Below are 15,750 nucleotides of genomic sequence, written 5' to 3' on the forward strand. Positions count from 1 at the left end.
GGTTCGAGGACAGAAAGGTACGTGGGCTAAACTCTTCAGGCTAGTCCCATGTCCTGGAACTTGTGTAAAATATTCTCTTCTTCTTTTCCATTTTGCTGGAATTGCAAGAGAGCGCCGAAAACATAAAAACGCCAATATTCACTGAACCATAGCATAGGGACTGCTACTATAGGAGAGGACACATGGCCTTTATTGAAGATCTAATGTTTCACTAAAAGCTGCATGAAAATTCCGCTGAACGGCAGCAATCATTTTCCCAACTGGGAAAGAGTTGAGTAATCGACAGGTCGAATTAAAACTCGCACTAGAGGAACATTATTAATGCGAAAGCATTAAATGGCTCACGAGGCGCAAAATTTGGCGTAGTTGTCGGCGCTGGCGTGACCACCAATGGTCCAAAAGTTCATCGAACTAACGATCCTCAGCGGGAGTCGACCCCACGACCTTTGATGTTAATTAAGTGAAGTTACTTAAGGCACAATTAATTAAGATATAATTATTTAATTGACTCGAACGCACGACCATTGGTGGAAGTCGAACCTGCGACCTTCGTTCGGAGTCGAACACTCGACCTTTGATGGGAGTCGAACCCACGACCTTGCGTTCTGGCACAATGCCTAAGCATCACATGGTCTCAATGCTTTCGCATTCATTCACGCAGGGATGAATAAGTGCCCCTTGAAAATTTTTGATTGGCTGCTAATTAGGCGCTTCCCCTCATAATGGGCCGCGCGGTAACGTATTGTCTCCCTAATGCATACCTCGAGGCTGCAGGATGAAAGAGACGCCGCTCTTTGGTCTTTCACCCGGCCGGAGCCTCGTGCGCTGGCGCCGTTGCGAAAGCGCGCACAGCGAACGTTGCCTGACGGACGTGACCCCTGCGCTGAGCGACGCGCCTGGTGCCAACGCCCTGCCTTATCTCTATTGCCTCGCTTTTCGTCGTCATCCCTTAAACATGCGGCAGGTTGCGCGAGACGGGCGGCTGCCGGCCACGCGCTATATTATATCTCACCCCGCCGTTCCCTTACAAGCTCTGTATGGCCCGCGCGCTCTTTCATCCATATCGTTCGTCGTTCCTCTTTGGCCTTCCTACCGGGCGGCATGTTGCGGTCAGCCGACAACCCTTTAACGCTTCCGCTCACCCTTCTGCTCGTGACACTTCCCCATCCCCCACTCCATCCCTCTCGCCTCCTCCTTTCTGTATCCCTAGCTCGTTCCGCACACAGTGCTCCCTCCGCATTTAACGTAGAAGTTCGCCCTCCATCAGGCGACGCCGCATAAACACGCACACCGTTGCTCTTCTCGACTCGGTGCGTAGTTTCGGCTGGCCAGCGAATCGATCCGGCGGCTGGCGGTGGTGCCAAGGTCGCAGGCACACCGCTGCAGCGGCGGAGGGAGCTGGCGGTGGCCGGCGCAATAGATGCGAGCTGTGGCGGTGGGCGCATCCCCGCGTGCGACCTGGCTGCCATTTAGAGCGTGCGCACCCCCCCCCCCCCCTCTCGTGGTTTACGCCGTTAGGCCCTGGGGGCGCCGTGCGAAGATTGCGGGTGCAGATTGCGTCGTCGCCAGCTGTTAAAAGCCCGCCAAAAGCCGTCGGCGTTAATCTGATGACGAAGCCACCCTTCAATTGAACGACCCCAGTGCTTATCTGCGGGAGGAACTCGCATAGCATTTAGACGCGGCTTTCTTTGGCGTCGTTTAATAGAGCGCGAAAGAGGGTCGCGAAAAGAGCAAGTCTGAATGCGGGCTTAACTTTCAGAAACATTAAAGTTGACGCTAGGACGTCGTCGAGTGTTTCCTGTGATGACTAACACCGATCACACCGTGAAAATTAGTTGGCACAGAAAGAACGACCACATCGATGAAATGAAAGTATTGTGGTCTTCCGAACTTTGTGCATTTTCGGTCACGCCCAGCAACTTCTTTCTTAAAGACGCAATCAATGTTCTTTTTTGTTTTTTGTAAAATTAGGTCCTTATCCAAAGCTCATTTCGTATGTGGAACGCTGTGCACGTGTTAGCTGGCATAATTTCAGAGTTATTATTATTTTTTTTTAGTGGCACGAGCATTGAGTGACACTCTTGTTTCTTACGCAGCACTTCTGGTTCACCTCGTGAGAAGATCAGGGAAGAAATTGAAAATAAATCAGAAAGAATTTAAAAAAAATGTTCAGTACAAAATTCATGGGTTTCTTTATAGACTTGACAAGTTATAAGTTTAGTTACAATTTGAGTTACTGAAGTGTCTCGAATAATTAGAATTAATTAAATATCACTGAGACGTCCGCTGACGAAATTCAAAATAAATCAGAAAACATAGAAAGAAATAGCACAGTACAAAATTCATGGGTTTCATTATAGACATGGCACAGAGCATAGGTTTAGTTACAAGTTGAGTTATTGAAGTGTCTGGAATAATCAGAATTAATTAGAAATCACTGATTACCGAACACCAAAGCACAGAATCGTAGAGTTCAGAGACCCGCCACGGGAGCAGAACTTTGGCAAGATTTCTGGGAACTGGGAAGTAGAAAGCGGAAGTACTGACGTCACTAATGACGTCAAACACAAGAAGATGGCGTGATATTTAACTGGCTACTTTACGAAAAACAGTTGCCTCCGAGTTCGGTTCATGCGTTGGGTTCGCCTAAAGTTAGCCTAAAGAACACCAACGCCGAGGTGCGAGTGCCATTAAAAACACCTAAGTCAAACATTAGGGTCGTTTATCATTATTTTTTTTTTTGCAACAGCTGTGTCAATAAGGCTGAAATAAAAGCGGCTCCTAAGCGGGTGAATGGCTAATCAGGTTGGCTCCGAGAAGTGTCTTACGTGGTATCCGCAATAACGGGCATGCGCGGACAAAAAGCTCAGGCGCTCCGACGCTATCTGTATATATTGCGATTATCTTTACCGTTTTATCAGGACAGGGCTCATATAGGAACATGGATATCATGGAATCATTCGTCATACACGTCAAGACGAGTGTGAATATACTGCCTCCGTCCAGTAAATTTTGTGAGCTGTAGAAAATCATTTGCATTAGTAGACTCTGTAGACTTAGTCAATCGCGCTTCGTTCTCAGCGCACATTCTGGCAGTGTCTTATTCTTCTCCGTCGTGATAACGTGACGATGTTAGAGCACCTTGGGTAACTATATATCTTACTCTATAACCTGATATATTTACGTACATGCCGCGTGTTTTAACGAAAAATGAAATATGCCTTTTCAGGTTTCAGAAATACAAATTTTCTTTCTTAGCTCTGCGTAATTGACAAACGTGAACGGCCGACGTTCCGCAGACATTCTGTCGTTATCAGCACGATGTCTCGCATTCATCGGCATATACGCTGTAAACCACAACTGCGACCACAGAAAGCCCCAACACGCGACACCACCACTGGCAGTGCGCTTCGGCGCGACACGCGAGCAAGATGCGTCGCTTCCTTCCGCAGAAGCGGTTCATTTCTCACCGGGCGAAAGACGTGCAACGCGAAACTGGTCGCAGGAGACGTTCCGGCACGGGAGGCCTTGAAAATACATGCCCCGCATCTGTCGCCGTTGGCCCGCACAGCGCCTGCGACTGCAGATAACGCCGCCGCAGCAGCCAGACGCTCCACGGCGACGCCGGAGGTCGTGCAGAGAGCGCGTGCGTGCGTGCGTGCGGCGCTTAAGTGAAGCGGAGGCTCCAAGGCGCAGGACTCCCCGCTGTGCTTCGCCAGAATGAAGGCAACGGCGGCGCTCTCGGCTCTGCCGTTCCTTCGCGGAGAGAAAACAGCCGGTGTGTGTGTGTGTGTTGAGAGAGAGAGAGCCCGAACAGAGCGCTGCTGTCTTCTCCGGGCGTCTCATCCTCTCTCTCAATGTTTTTCCTCTCCACGACGTGCTCCGTATTCTTCAATGTCCACTTCACGGTCGCGTCCTGCCCCCGACGCTTCGTCGATCTGTCCGAAGTGCACGCAGCCGGTGCGAGAAAAAGGCGGGGCCCACTCGCCGGCGTCCCACGGCGCAGGAGACGACAGGTATATGGAAGAGGAGGAGGGCGGGCGCGCTCGCAAGAAGGTGCCAACGACAGCTGGTCGGGAGCGTCGCAATTTCCGCGTTGCGCGTGCGTGTATATATGGACGCACGGACGCGCGACGCATCTTAAAAGCCCGACCTGCTGTGCTGGCTATTCTCTGGGGCTGGCTGAAACGAGGCTTCTTCGCCTTTCTTATTGTATTGTCTCTACTGGAAGGGGACATCGCCTTTTGCGTCGTAGTAGCATTTGAAGAGATAAATAACCGTATATGATTATAGAAACTGAGGAGGTACGGCGAAGAATGAGGCGACAGAAGTTGCGAAGACACACACATACACACACACACAAACGCGTGCGCGCGTGCGCATGCTATCACATAAGTATAACCTCCTTGCATTGACACCTACTTCCGGAGACTCGTTGAGCGTTATTGCGCTCTCAACAGTGCAAGGTTGCTTCAAGCAAACATTGAACGCATGATGGGCCCGGAAACAATGGGATCTTCGATTGTGAGTGGCTTCCTGTGGCCGCGGAAGTGCTTAATACTAACACCTACGGAGATAGTTGGCTTGAACCTTTCATAGGCCTCCCACTTTACGGGTTTTGTGAATTTTTGCTCCGTTTGTGGTCTCAGAAAATTACGTATATGTATCAGCAAACCGCTGACGTCAATCTGTGTGCTTAAACGTGCTCTTGCGAGAGGGGACAAAGAGGGAGAGTAATATCTTTTTCTCGGTGAAGAACTCTGTTTCTTCCCCATGTGAGCAAGCTTGGTGAATCGCACAATATGGTCTCGTGCCGGCATATGCGCGCCAGTCGCACACCAGGCGCACCTGCAACACGTGGAACTTTCTGTCAATGAAGAACGCTGTAAACGCGTTTTATTTGACGCCGTGTCTGGCGATTTAACTTATCGTGATTTTAAGGAGTTTATTGAGGAATGTCGATGACTACATACATCAAATTTGGAATGGTGGACAGTGTTTCACTGGTCTAAAATGTTTTCTTAATTTTTTCTTACTACATACACGAGCAAGTTCCCACACTATTCGTTTATTAAAAAAATATCCGCTTGAGTGATTATTTATAGTCCACCCATGCAGCCTCCTGCGTGCGCATAGGGCTCTCTCTCTCTCTCTCTCTTCATCTTTCTATCGCTCCCCCTTTTTTTTTGCTTTCCTTCTATATAGAGTAGCAAACCGGACGCTTGTCTTGCTGACCTTCCTACCTTTCCTATCCTTGCTTTCTCTCTATTTATCCGGAAGAAACGATCACCGTGATAGCTTCTTCTTATCGCGGGAAGCTTTTCTGCTGCGGTAAACATGCAGTGTACTCTGTAATTTATGCTTTGTTGTAGATGCGTTCACTAATGTCTTGCATCTCGTTCTTTTCCAGGTAAGTGGACGCAATCTTCTACGAATCTGCTTCGTCATGTGAGTACTGCGCGGTGGCAAACACAGAGGAATGGACCGATTGCGGCAACACCCACGCGCTTCTTCTTAATGTATGTCACTGCTTAGGATTTTGTGCAATGGCGACTTGGGGCAGGAAGGACGTTGAAAAAAGGCTTTTCCAGAAAAAACAAACGAAAGAATAGTTTTCGAACTGAGTTTTGGTGGAAATACTATTACAGCGCCAATAAGCAACAATACAAAAATCGAGGCGCATTCGTTGTAATTAGAGGCTGCGTGAATGAATGGAAGCTTTTCGAGAAGCGCCCAGTTATGCTAACCCGCTACATTTTGGCTCAAACCGAACGGCTCCGCGGTGCTTGCTGAACGGTTGTACGAATTTGCTAAAAAAAAAAAAAAAAAGGAAACGTTGTTACTACTTGCCTTGGGGGCGTCGAATAAACTCTATCTAAGCAAAGGTAGGTGTGAGCAGTCTTATGTTTCAGCGAGATCGGCACCTTATGGGACAACAGTAATATTGTCGTATAGAGAGATGGTGCTGTGCAGAGGAAGGAAGGAAGGAAAACTTTATTGGTCCTGCAAGTAGTGATAATTAATCACTGAGCGGGCCGCTCCCACGTCGGGACCGGAAGGCCAAGCCTCACGGCCACGTCGTGAGCCTGCTGGACAGCAAAGAACAGAATGATGCTGGTTTCTGGCATGGCAAAAAAAAAAAAAAAAAAAAAATAAGGAAGAAGAAAGCTCACTTGTGATGAATAATAAAGGTAACAAAAGTAGAAAAAAAAGAGCTATATCAAAGTAAGTTTTCTAGAACTGCCTTTTTCACGAACAAAATAATCATATGGTTCACATTTTGTTTAGAAACACCGGGTCGCTTTTCTTTTCTGGTTCGCTTGTTTCCACTCGAGCAAAGTCCACCTCATGCACCCTGTCATCGTTTGTTCCTTGTCAACTGTTTGTGCTTTATTGTCACCTTCAGCTGTAATTCAGTTTACTGCCAAGCGCTGTTTGCAGCAAACACAAAAGCGCTCGTTGAACACTGACTGGCGTCCGTCCGTGCCAAGTTCTCACGCATGGCAATGATTCAGTGGTCTCTGGTTTGTGTGTGTGCTACCTAAGGGGCCCTCGGTTAACCACCTTTCTTCTCGTTCTAACTGTGAAGATTACATGAAAAGCGAAAGAAAAAAGAGAAACCGGAAAGACCTGTGACATAGCTATCAATAGGCAAAAGAAGCTGTATACCAGGCCCTCTCAGGGAGCACAAGAGTGTAACAGACGTGTCGGACCTCCTGCAAGCCGTCGTTAAATGAGAGGAAACGGCAAGCAAGTTAACAAGTGAGTGGCTTCAGCAGTGGGAAATAAATGAGCGCGGTTTTGGCGTGTGTTGTACGCTATATCGACAATAGGGTCTTCACTGTCGGCGGTATTCCTAGTATTCTTGATGTGCGGGAGGGTTCGGGGTCATGAACGTAGCCCGTTACTCAAGAAAGAACGAAACGAACTGGGAGTGGCTGAACCAATGCGCAAAACAATTGGCATTCTCTTTTTTACGTTTCTTTTTTTAACACGCAAAGGAAGTATGTTTCATTCCGAGTGTCTACGTGTTGCACTGTTGTTGGAACTGAAATATGCTTAGATATAGCTTCCCAGATGTAGCTAAATATTCGCCAAGAACGCGACCTTCGGGTTCTGATGGTGACTCGTGATTGTGTTTGTCCGTGGTGGGGCTAAGGGTCGAGCCTGGGAGGTCACCTGTTTCTCGAACGACAGTGAACTGAAAGAACACGACGCAAGGACGGTGAACATGCACGGAACAAGGTTCAGCCGGTGGCTACCATACTCAGGGGAAGGACGGAATAGAAAGGCGAAAGAGAGAAAGGCAAGATTTTCTTGTGCATGCATCTGTACAGCAAGAAAGAGTTGACAAGAGAAAAAGGCTGCCGCAACGAAGATAACAAACAATGCCTAATTGGTTTCCACGTCGTTACACAGATACTGGATGCACTTCACCGTCGTATAACCTTTGGTGAAGGGGTCTTCCGCGCACAAGTAAAGAAAGTTAGAACGTGCTTTTCAGTCGAAACACAGTGCACAATACAAAAAAAAAAAAGCATCGCGTACATCGCTTCACAGCTCCGCTTATCACAAAGACCTATGCGCACCTGTGTTCAAGTCCCCTAAGAGAATATTGGTTCTTGGCTGCAGCTCACATCAAAAAAGCTGTGCAGAACTGCGAAGCGCAGCCTCATAGAGTCTATCGAGTGACTGCGTTACCCTTAGCACAGCAATTGTGCCATCAATCACAGACTGCATGTTGTGCTTCGAGCACTCCCACCTTTTGCAATATTGTGAACAACTTAAGAAGTATAGCTATGACTATAGGTGGAACACATGCGCATGTTTGCGCTCGCTCAAGCTACATAAGTTAGTCATTTTCTCCAACTCCCTGCCTTAAACAACCAAGCCACATACTTCTTTTTCCTTTCGTTCTTTTTTTTTACTTGATGAGTTGTTGAACGCACAGCAGGAAACATTGGAGAGAGCATCGGGGATGCAGTAGCCAGCGGTCCTTTCTTTAACGTGGTTGACAAACGAAGTAGCAGAGAACGCGCCCGCTCAGCACTCTGCCGATTCCGGAACTTTCTTGTTACTTCTTTCTCTATTTTCATTGCGCCTGGCATTTTCCCATCTCGCGACTGCGGCTGCCGTTTTAGCTCGTTGCTATCACTCGCTGACCTCGTTGCCGCGGAGGCCAAAGGTTACGAGAAGTCGTCAAGACCGAGTTCCTGCATTGCGGGGGTGCCCTGTGGTCGGGGGTAGACTCACAGCGGCGGCAGAAAAATCGCTGAGGGCGGGGCCGCCTGGTAGCGTACGATCGGCCTGCTCGAAACGGCTCGATATACTTTATTGACCCATCATTTCCCTACTCGGAGCCTCTGAAAGGAGGCGCGCACCGCAATGGGAGGCTGGCCGCGCCAAACCGAACGTGTTATAAGAGCTCGTACGACGTGTTATTTGTGTTTCCTGTCAGCGTTTCCTGTCAGCGTTGTCTCTTCGCTTTGCCGTCGGGGCCGCCGAAAATGCTGCGGCAGGACGCATAGCGGCAGGCGTGTATGCCGAAATTGTTTCGAGGCTGGCTGCTGTAGAATGCTTTGGAAGTAAGGAGAGAGACCGCGACTCAGCGTCGGCCGAGCACGCCGTGCCCTCTTGACACCTTGTGCAACACATGCTGAGACGTTTGGATATATTTCACAGCTTCATTATTTACAACTTTTATTTAATTTTGGTGACTGGGGCCACAAAGCTTTTTTTTTTTCACGTATGACTGCCGTCCGCGCTTGGCCCCCGACCAAACGCTGGTCAGTGGGGAAATGTTTTTGCGTGAGAGATGTTTTGTGAACACGTGTACCAATCATAATATATTATTTCCATCGCGATAAGCAGATTTCTCTTATTCATCCGTACTGCTCCTTTAAAGAGCCGAAGCTCGTTGTTGCCTTACTAACTCTTTTGTGGTTTGTGCCTCGTTTTATTTCATCGCGTTCCATCTCGACCCAACGGGATTCAGTCAAACTCTCGATTTCATTGTGCCATTATCACGCTGATCGGGCTGTTTCATAAATGACGCGCGCCCTACAACGCCAGTAAAAGACCAGAGTCCCTGAGGAAAGCAGCTTTTCTGAATAATAGACCTTGCTTCTGAGCTTTGAAATTAAAAAGCAAGGAAACGTTAATCCACGTTTGAACGAAGTTAAACGTGCCCGTCGTGGAGTAGGCACTCATTTGTGGCTCGCTCAGGCTTATACAAGTCCATCATTACATGTAGACGAAGCTTCGCTTAAACCCGCCGTGGTTGCTCAGTGGCTATGGTGTCAGGCTGCTGAGCACGAGGTCGCGGGATCGAATACCGGTCACGGCGGCCGCATTTCGATGGGGGCGAAATGCGAAAACACCCGTGTACTTAGATTTACGTGCACGTTAAAGAACCCCAGGTGGTCAAAATTTCCGGAGTCCTCCACTACGGCATGCCTCATAATCAGAAAGTGGTTTTGGCACGTAAAACCCCATATTTTTTAAGCGACGTGCAACTTATTTTGGACTAACGTCATCTTTCTCCCTCTCTCTCTTTCTCGCTCTCTCTCTCTCTATATATATATATATATATATATATATATATGTATATATATATATATATGTATATATATATATATATATATATATACATATATATATATATATATATATATATATATATATATATATATATAGGAGGCACTTATATGGCATGTGGTCGCCCCTAACGATGTCCAACCTTAGAAGCGCCGAAACGTTGGAAATACAAACATCGTTTTTCGTGCACCCATATGCTATAAGTGCCTGCCAACTTACCGGTTATATATATATATGAATATATATTTTGTAACGGGAGTCCGGCGCTTTGAACGGGTGCCAAGCGGTGCACGACACACTCAAATCTCAGCCGTTCCAAAAGAAAAAAAAAAAAAAAGAAAACTGTTCCCCTGTTCTACTGCTGCTCCACCCTTCCCCCTGCCCTTGTCCTCTTCTTCCTCTTCTTTCAATTGCTGCGCTCTTCGTTACCGTTACACTCGCCGCCACCTTTCCCGTCGAGTTCGCTCAGGAGTAAGACAGGAGTTAGGAGTGCAGTGCAATTTTCACGAGGAACGTAAAGCTTCATCTGGCTGGCATGAGTAGGAAAAGTGCGTTCGCGACGTTTGTCGTCAGGTTCGGGAATCGCGGCTAAACGAAACGTCACAGGTCCCAGAGCTTCCACAACACAGCAAGGGCCAGAAAACGGGGGTAGGAATTTTGCAAAGCGCCGAGGTAAACGCAGTGCCTGTCGAACCATGACTATATCGCCTGGTTGGAAAGAGGGAGCAGGACTTTGCTTTGAAGACGTATTGAACTGCGCTTGGTGGTGCAGTATTGCTGGCCAAGCTTGGAGGCGAGCCTGGCGCAGGGCCTCGCTGGAGTTAACTTTTGCGGGGCGTTCTTACAGAGACGTGTCGAAGCCAAGTAGATGCTCTTGCGGCAAGTTTGGTGTCCTCCCGCAGAGTAGCTGAAACGGCGTGGCGCGAGTTACTTTCTGTTAGGACGTGTTTAGAGTGAAAACCGCAAGCAGTGACGTAGCCATGTAAGTCGTTGTGTGCACGCGACAGACGTAGGTAGAAATGATGTCTTCTATGGTGCGGTCGGTGTGCTCGATCTGTCCATTTGTTTGCGGATGTTGAGGGGACGCTGCAGCATGTCGTATTCCATGTTATAGAAGAAGGTTTTGAAGGTACGTGGCCTAAATGCCGTGCCGCGGTCGGTAATGAGCAACTTTGGCGTGCCATGCCGGAACAGGCGGCACTCGTTAATAAAGGTCATGACATGAACGGCTTCAGAATCAAGGATCGCTCGAAGTTCTAGCCTCCTAGTCAGGTAGTCCGTGGTGACAATGAGAAATTGGTTGCATACTTGCGGCGAGGAAACAGGCGCATGGTACGAATGCCCGCGATATTTAACGGTTCGCTATAAGAGGAGCGGTTGGCTGTAAGGGCACAGGTTCTGGATTTGTGACAACCTTACGAGCTTGACAAATGACGCAGGATGACGCGTACACGTAGCCATCGGAGCACATGCCACACCACCAAAACCTTTCCTTAACGTTAGTCAGAGTCTTCTGCTGACCCAAATGTCCAGCAGAGGGGTTTCGTGACACATTAAAAGTATGGATGGCTGCATGGCCGCAGGCACTACAAGTAGGTACGATTCACCTGCTGTACGTCGATGATAAAGGATGCCAATTTGAACTGTATAAGCTGATCAAAGTCTCTCGAGGCAGCGCTTAGGTGTACAGGTATCACCAGAGAGACGCCGAATAATCTCGGAGATTTCAATGTCGGCGCCGAGCAGTTAGTAACAACCGGGTTGCGTGAAAGGTAGTCGGTGTCTTGGTGACACGAACCACTACGATGAACGACCGTGAAGCTGTAGTTTTGAAGTTTGAGGGCCCCACCGGGCAAGTTTGGCATTTAAGTCTTTTTCTTTTGTTGGTTTGTAGCCATACAGTGCAACGTTGTCAGTAACAATAGTAGAATGCTTCCTGTAGGCGTAAGGCATCAACTTCCCAATGGCCCAGACCACTGCGAAGCACTCAAGTGCTGAAGCGTGGTACCTACTCTCTGGTTCGCTGAGGCGGCTACTGGCACATGCAACGGTCTTCTGGTTCTTTTCGGAGTCGAATTGCAGAAGGACCGCCCAAGGCCAAGGCCACTGGTGACAGTGTGGATGATGCTAGGGGCGTCCTCTTGATAGTGTGCGAGTGTCTGTGGAGTCGTCAGAGCCGCCTTAACATTCTGGAAGGCTGATTCCTGGTCGGGGCCCCAATGCCACTCATGAATTTTCTTCAGATGTTCATTGAGGGGTGCAGCGCGAGCGGCGTAGCAGATGAAACGGCGGAAGTAGGAAGCGAAGCCCCAAAAGCTTTTAACTTGTTTGGCCTTTGTAGGAAGCGGAAGGCTTGCTAAAGCTTGTAGCTTCGGAGGATCAGGGCTGATCGATTCCGTGGGCACTGACAACATGACCCAAATAGGTAACTTCTGGATAGCTGAAGAAACACTTCGAAGGCTTCATGCGGAGCCCACCATCATCTAGAGCATGTAATACGAGCTCCAAACGCCGTCAATGTTCGGAAAACGTGGGAGCGTAAAGGATGATGTCATCCAAGTATACACCATTCCAACGACCTTTTCAAGTGTCGAAAGACCCGGTCCATTAGTCGTTGGAACGTTGCAGGTGCATTAGAGAGCCCAAAAGGAAGGCAGTAAAAATGGTACAGGCCGTCCGGTGTGATAAAAGCAGTCTTTTCCGTGTCTCTCTCGTCGAGCCCGACCTGCCAGTAGCATGAGAGGAGGTCGAGTGTAGTGAAAAATCTGGCCCCGTGAAGCCGATCTAAGGCGTCGTCGAGGCGGGGAACAGGGTATACACATCCGGCTTGGTGACGCTGTTTAGACGACGATAGCCTACGCAAGAGCGCGTAGTGCCGTCATTCTTTCTCACGAGAACTACAGGGAACGAGCAAGGAGTGAACGAGCCAGATAAGATGCCACGCTGTAACAGATCTTCCACTTGTGTTGCAATTTCAGCGCGTTCAGAAGAGGAAACACGACGAGGGTTGTGTCGAACGGGTGCATGGGAGCCAATGTTGATATTGTGACGAACAAGTGTAGTACAGCCAAGTTCGCTCAGTGGTAACGCCAAACACCTTCGAAATTTCATATATATATATATATACATATATATATATATATATATATATATATATATATATATATATATATATATATATATATATATATATATATATATATATATATATATATATATATATATATAGGTGTGCCGAGAGATAAACAAAATATTATTAAGTCGAAAAGTATTGCTTGCTGGCAGTTTTTAATTTACCTCGTCGAAGAGTTTGCGTCACGTCCTGTTAGTACGAACTTGTTTTTACCGGAGCGAGACATTTCAAGCAATGTGTTCAGGAAAAAAAAAACAAGGAAAAAGGAAACTCTAGCAGCTGCGGCCTTAGGACTCAACAAAAGGGCGACCAGAGGCCTGGATTTTCGAGCTGACTGACACCACCGGTATCACGATGGAATAGAAAATCCGTTGAAAGCCCGCGGGCTGGCTTGGGAGCCCTGCGGTCACCTGGAAACCTGCATGTGCGTGTTTGCTTTAGCATAGATTGCGGCGGTGGCACCGCGAGCTCTATAGCGCAATCGTTGCCGCGCCCTGCGAATGGTGTTGTTCGCTTCAGCTCACGAAGCCGGCGGCTGGGGGAAAGAAGGGGGTGGGGAGGAGGTGGGGTGCGCGGACGGTACCGTTGTTTTGATAACGCCTACGTTCCATTAGGGCCTCTTTCGTAGCCGATCGATCGACCTCGTGAGGTCGGTCCTTTGTCTCTGTGACCCGGGCGGTATAGAGCGCCGCAAAGTGGTTTGGCGGTCGGTGGGTACGAATTATAAAAACACAAACCTCTGCTCCAAACATCCAACAACACACCGGTGGGTAACATGATGTTTCGATCTTCAGGGCAGTCGCTTTCGCAAAAAAAAAGAAGAACGGAAATAAAAGAACTCTTACATTTATAGAACACTTCCTTAGAGCAGATACCATTTAATGCCGATGCTGGACATAATTAGCGAGGGCTGCTCGCCAAATGGAAAAGAACACTTACGAGCTGAAACCTTTGTGATTTCAGCCTTAGAATTCTACGCATGAGAAAAATGCGTGTTCTTCTGGCCGTTCCCAGTGGAATTAAGAAGTTCGTTTCGGCAGGAAATTAGCTCATATGAAGGCGGGACTAAAAAACAATAGAACTCGTTTGGTCAGACCAGTGTTTTAGTAACATCGAGAGAGAGAAAGAGAGAGAGGATCGATTAATGACAAAGTGGAGGAACGGGACTGCATACCTTGTGTTTATGCTACTGATGGCATAATATAGGGTTGACTTAACCTACGCTTTGGTGTCGCTTCCACATCTTGCGATGTGGAAGGCGACACACAATATACACGCAGTAGGAAAACACATGCGACCTAGCTATTGAGTAAGAGTGCGTGAGTCCGAATGAGAAATTTGGCTCGCCCTTTATGGTATTGCCAGCGTACGTAGCATAGAGAATTCTCAGAACAGCAGCTATATCTGCACGATGCCTTGTAGACAATTCCTGAGGATTACTCAATACAACGGAGAAGAAATATCACAAGATGAGACCTGGTCAGTGTTTGAGCTGGAGTCTATGTTGAGCCGTATGGAAAGCGATCCCAAAATGTCACGTTCACTGTCATTGCTGGCGTCAACTGCCTCAGTCGTACACTCTGCAGTGCGGACCTATGAGACTGCACTTACGCACAGTGTGTTGCTTGCTGCAGCCAATTCTTCTCTGGAAAACAGTGTGACTGTATTCATGTGAAAAGATTCTGGCATGTTTTTCTGCACAAGATCAGGATGGCGGTTGGCCATGTCAGTAGAAATAGTACGGCCGACCGCTAAACGTCAGTCATCCACATTGCGCAACGTCAGTTAAAAAATTAAAAAGGAAAGGGATTACCAAGAGAGCTCTCGAGAGATATGTTGCAAGTACGTGTAAAACAGAAGGTCGGATGTAACAATACATACAATCTGGGACATCTGATTATAAAGCTTGACATGTTAAAAAGCGTCGCAGGTTGACGTGCTTCATGCGGTTTTAGGAATCTCATTAGTTCAGTTGCGTACAGAGTGCTGGCCTGTTTAATCGCACCCGCACGCGTTGATTAGCTTTCCGTTAATTCATTTCTTTTTTTCATTCATTCATTCTTTCTTACTTTTTCGTTTTTTTCCGCACATCCCGTGCTATATGGCGCTATGTGTGCCATAATACGGGAAGTGCGGATCAAAGTAAACAGATGCAATCAGGTGCCGCTCCTAATTAATTAAGCAGAAGAGTGCCGGGAACGAGTGCCGAAAGAGGCGAGCGCGGAAAAGTCGATAGTGCGCAATTAATTTGGCGGCCATTCCATTTGGGACAGCGGACCGGCGATCAGGATGGCTACACCAGGGGTGCTTGAGCCATCGCTATAGTATAGCCATCTGTTCGCCGCCTTCGTCGGTTGTATGCCTCTATCCGTGCGACGTGTAAGTGAGAAACTCGGAAGAGGCGTCTACGCTCCTGTGTAGGCCATGCCTCTGCTTAAGCGGAGTTTCGATCGTTGACATTCGTCTGCCCTGCCGTCAAGTCTGATTTGAATTGATCGAAGTAGCGCTGTAAATGCTGGCACGTTTGCATATTCTACTTGGGCTTTTCGTGTTTCCTCGCGTTTCGAGCCCAAGGAAACAACAACGTGAAAATGGACACCGATAGTCGCAGGCTCGTGCTTCTATCATAGACGCGATAATGGGAGGCATGAGCGGTAGTAAAACTTGTGAAATAACCCTATACCGTTAAATCGACCGATGCGAGACAGGTGCGTAAGACGAACGTTGACTTCGTCCTGTCACCTTACTTGCGTCAGTCGTGTAAACGCCGTGCGATTAGTGCTTTAAGTATGAGACGGCTAGCCCAAAAACAAGTTTTGAATAAGGCTATATATCTCAGGCGAGGGAAAAGCTGCGTCAGCAGACAGCGCAGTATATGGATGTGTAATGCGTAAGGAAGCAAGAACGAATAATCAGTGAGCACTTCTTTAAAGAAGCGGCCGCAGGCAAACCTGTAACAGTGCCACGAACTGAGGCGCAAAAGTATTGGGCTATTAGCTGCGGCTTAACCAGGTGTGCAG

General features: G+C 48.0%; 1 protein-coding gene and 1 long non-coding RNA gene across 3 annotated transcripts in view; one reads left to right on the forward strand and one right to left on the reverse strand.

The window, feature by feature from the left end:
* The window catches only part of LOC129387750 (uncharacterized), a 39,480-nt gene extending 35,495 nt beyond the window's left edge, over positions 1-3,985 (reverse strand). The window contains exon 1 of the long non-coding RNA XR_008614937.2: positions 3,471-3,985. This is a non-coding gene — a long non-coding RNA (uncharacterized lncRNA). The remainder of the gene's footprint in view (positions 1-3,470) is intronic.
* LOC126542458 (uncharacterized) overlaps positions 1-15,750 on the forward strand; it is a 268,634-nt gene that overhangs the window by 58,126 nt on the left and 194,758 nt on the right. The window lies entirely within an intron of this gene.

The sequence above is a fragment of the Dermacentor andersoni genome, chromosome 2, assembly GCF_023375885.2.
Source record: "Dermacentor andersoni chromosome 2, qqDerAnde1_hic_scaffold, whole genome shotgun sequence".
Classification (NCBI taxonomy): Eukaryota; Metazoa; Arthropoda; class Arachnida; order Ixodida; family Ixodidae; genus Dermacentor; species Dermacentor andersoni.